The sequence below is a fragment of the Dipodomys ordii genome, unplaced genomic scaffold (assembly GCF_000151885.1).
Source record: "Dipodomys ordii isolate 6190 unplaced genomic scaffold, Dord_2.0 Scaffold222, whole genome shotgun sequence".
Classification (NCBI taxonomy): domain Eukaryota; kingdom Metazoa; phylum Chordata; class Mammalia; order Rodentia; family Heteromyidae; genus Dipodomys; species Dipodomys ordii.
In genome coordinates, this window is record NW_012267438.1 from 382,430 (window position 1) to 386,976 (window position 4,547).

Consider the following 4,547-nt stretch of genomic DNA (forward strand, 5'->3'; position numbering starts at 1 on the left):
CACTTGAGCCACAGCACCACTTCCGGCTTTTTTCTTTTTGCTTATGTGGTGCTGAGGAATCGAACCCAGGGCCTCTTGCATGCAAGGCAAGCGCTCTACCACTGAGCCACCTTCCCAGCCCCTGATGTAGTGATTTTTCCTACTTGGTTGTCTGTCTTTCTTGTTTAGTACTTATGTCTTTTCATTTATTGAGTCTTTCTCCAATCTGTAGCTCCCCTGGGATTCGATTTAGGAAATTCCTGCCTGAGCCTATAAGTTCTAATGTCTCTCCTACACTGTTTTACAGTAGTTTCAGAGTTTTGAGTCTGAGGTTGAGGTCTTTAATCCATTTTGAATTGATGTTAGTGCATGTTGACAAACATGCATGTGGCTGCCTGGTTTTCCCAGCACCAATAGTTGAGGAGGCTATGTATTTTCCACTGTATGTATTTGGCTTTATTGTTGTATATCAGATGACTTAAAGTATGTGGTTTTATTTCTAAGTCTTCTAATCTGTTTCATTGGTCTTTGGGTCTATTTGGTACCAATACCAAGCTGTTTTTATTACTATGGCTCTATTGTAGAACTTGACATCTCGCTATTGTAGAACTTGAATTGCTTTGCCTATTTTAGGTCTTTTGTTGTTCCACATGAATATTTTTTATTTGTTTTCTCTATTTCAGTAAAGAACATCATTGGGATTTTGATGGGGATTTCATTGAATTTTTATATCTTTGGGCCATTTTGTTTTTTTTTCTTTTTTTTTTTTTTGGTTGGTCATGGGGCTTGAACTCGGGGCCTGGCTCCTGCCTGGGCTGGCTTTGAACTGTGATCCTCAGATCTCAGCCTCCTGAGTAGCTAGGATTACAAGTGTGAGTTCCTGGTGCTCGGCAGTACAGCCTTTTTCACAATAATGATTCTACCTCTCCAAGAACATGAAAGGTCTTTCACTTTCAGAGTGTCTGATATCTTTCTTTAGATTTATATAGTTTTTACTAAATAGATCCTTTACATCTTTGGTTAGGTTTATTCATATATATATATATATATATATATATATATATATATATATATATATATATTTGAGGCTATTGCAAATTGTGTTTTTTTCTGATTTCCCTTTCTGCTTGAACGTTGTTAGGAAACACAAAGGTTGCTGATTTTTGTGGATTAATTTTTTATCCTGCTACTTTGCTGAAGTGGTCTATTACGAGTTTGGGAGTGGAGTATTTGGAGTCCTTCAGGTATAACATCATGTCATCTGCAAATAGGGATAGTTTAATTTCTTCTTTCCTTATGTGGATCCCTTGAATGTCATTTTCTTGACTTACTGCTCTGGATGAGGATCCTGTAACCATATTGAAGCAGAGTGGAGAAAGTGGGCATCTTTGCATTGTTTCTGATTTTAGGGAAAATGGTTTTAGCTTTTCCCCATGTAGTATGCTTTTGGCTGTTGGTCTATCATATATTACTTTTGTTGCTTTAAAGAATGTTCCTTATATTCTTAGTTTCTCCAAAACTTTGAATATGAGTGGATGGATTTTGTCAAAGGCTGTTTGTACATCTATTGAGATGATCATGTGGTTCTTGATCTTGGCTCTGTTGATGTGCTGAATTGCATTTATTGATTTGCATATGTGGCATCTTGGTATGTATGTATATATCTTGAGTATGTATCTTGCATCTGTGGGATGAAGCCTACTTTGGAATTTTTCATGTGGCATCCCAGATCTTGTTGTTTGTGGTCCCTCCTCCTCCTCCTCCTCCATTTTTCATGTGGCATCCAGATTTTGTTGTTTGTGGTTTGTGGTCCCTCCTCCTCCTCCTCCTCCTCCTCCTCCTCCTCCTCCTCCTTCTTCTTCATTTTTGGTAACCTCACAAGTGGTCTGTCAATTTCATCACTTTTTAAAGAAGAATCTTTTTGTTGTATTAATTTTATGTATCTTAAAAAAATTCTATCTCATTGATTTCTGCCATAACCTTTTTCTATCTCTCTCCATGTAGCTTTAGATTTAATTTTTTTCTTCCTTTTCTAGCAATTTCAATTATATCATGAGATTATTTACTTGAGCTGCTTCTGTTTTCTTTATGCTTAGGGCTTTCCCTTCAGCACTGTTATTGCTGTATCCCAGAGGTGACATTGTGATGTGTTTCCATTTTCATTGAATTGAAAGAACTTTATATTTTCTTCTGTGATCCAGGTGTTATTCAGTAGTGTACTGTTCAGCCTCCATGTATTTGACTAATTTCTACAGTATGCTTTGTTGTTACAAACTAGTTTAATTCCACCATGGTCTGATAGGATGCAAGGGATTATGTCAATTTCTTTATTTATTTAGGTTCTTTATGTGAACTATGAAATTATCTATTTTGGAGAATGTTCTACAAGCTACTGAGAAGAGGTTATGGTGTCATTTAGTTCAGAGGCTTCTTGGCTTATGTTTAGCTTGATTGACCTGTCCTTTGGTGAAAATGGAGTGTGAAAATCTCCCACTATTATTTTGTTTGGGTCTATCTTGTTCTGTAAGTCCAAGAGTTTTTGTTTAACACATTTAAATGTTCTATTGTTTGGTGCACAGACATTGACCACTATGATTTCCTCTTCATGGATCATTCCCTTTATTAATATGTAGGGACCTACATTGTCTTTTTGTACTGATTTTAATGAGAAGTCTATTTTTATCAGATATCAATATGGTGACTACTGCCTTCTTACAGGGTCCATTTGGTTTGGAAGATCTTTTTTACTTTGGCTGTGAGATGGGTCTCTTGGAGACAATAAATTAATACATTTTGTTTTTTTTTTCTTTTCTTGCTTATTTATTTATTTATATTGTGAAAATACCGTACAGAGGGGTTACAATTACATGGGCAAATAATGAGTACATTTCTTATCAAGTATTGTTGCCTCCTCCTTTGTTTCTCCTTCCCATCCCTTCCCATTCCTTCCCATCTCCCCTCCCCGCCCAAACTCCCCCCATGGATCTTGTTTTCTTAGCCAGTCTGCAGTTCTTTTTCTTTTGATTGGGGAATTTGAGTGTGTTAATGTTTAGGGTTATTATAGAGAGATGTGCTATGTTACCTACCATTTTCTTGTTTTCTTGTTGCTTCTTTCCTGCTGCTGATTACAACGTTTACCATTTCACTCAAGTCAACCTGAGGTGTACATTGAAGTACTACTTATGACACTGTGGTGAATATTTGAGAACCAGACTTTCATTTTTTGGACGCAACCTATGTCCATGCATTGCTATGGACAGAGAATGGAAATATCCGTCTCTAAATGCTTGAGAGTTGGTGTTAGCCAAATACCTCTGCCTGGCAAATTTAGAATGAGGTTCTGAACCATGGCTAAACAAAACAACATTTCACTGCTTTCAAGGCTTCTTAGGAAGAAATCCAGATCCTTGCAGCCCATAGGCCCACAGGTATTCCAGGTTACTATCTGCTGCTAAATCCTACCAGGTTTATTCTACACTACACACCTGAAGTTTGGCAAAGTTCTTCCATTTGCATTGCTTCACAATTGCACCTGCAGAGCCCTGCATTGCTTGCAAGCATTCAGACGTGGCATTCAGTTTTCTTTGTCCCCGTAGGACTATACTAGCTGACTGGGAATATCTTCTTCTTGTTTCTCCCAACTGACTCCTGTTGATTAGAGCTTTTAAACCAACCTTCACTCATGTCAACCTGAGGAGTAAGTCGAACCTTTACTTACGGCACTGTGTTGAAGACTTGAGAACCAGACTTCATTTTTTGGATGCGAACTGTGTCCATCCATTAATATGGACAGTGACTGGAAATATCAGCATGTAAATATTCCATGGTTGTTATTAGCCAAATAAACTCTGTGGGGCACACTCAGAAAGAGGATCTGAGATAGGGCAACATAAGATCTTTCACTGCTTTCAAGGCTTCTTAGGAAGAATTCCAGATTCTTGCAGCCGGTAGACCCACATTTATTCCGGGTTAATATCTGCTTCTAAATCCTACACACCTGAAGCTTTGCAAAGTTACTCAGTTTGAATTGCTCCACAATTTCACCTGCAGAGATCTGCAGCAGTTGCAAGCGTTCAGAAGTGGTATTCAGTTTTTCCTGTCCATATAGGAGGAAACCAGCTGAGTGGCAATATCTACTTCTCATAACTTCCACCTGACTCCTGCTGATTAGAGCTTTTACCCCTTCATTCATGTAAACCTGAATAGTAATTTGATTCTGTATTTATGGAACTGTGGTGAAGATTTGAGAACCAGACTTCCATTTTTTTTGGACATGATCCATGTCCATTCATTGCTTTGGACGGCGAATGGAAATAGCCTTTAAATATTCCAGGGTTGTTGTTAGCCAATGACCTTGCCAGGCACACTCAGACGAGATTCTGAGCAAAGGCAAAATAACAGCATTTCACTACTTTCAAGGATTTTAAAGAAGAATTCCAGATTTTTTTTAATATTTTATTTTATTTGTGAATATACTGTACAGAGGGGTTACAATTACATGGGCAGGATATTGCATACACTTCTTACCAAGCATTACAGCCTCCTCCTTTGTTTACCCATTCACATCC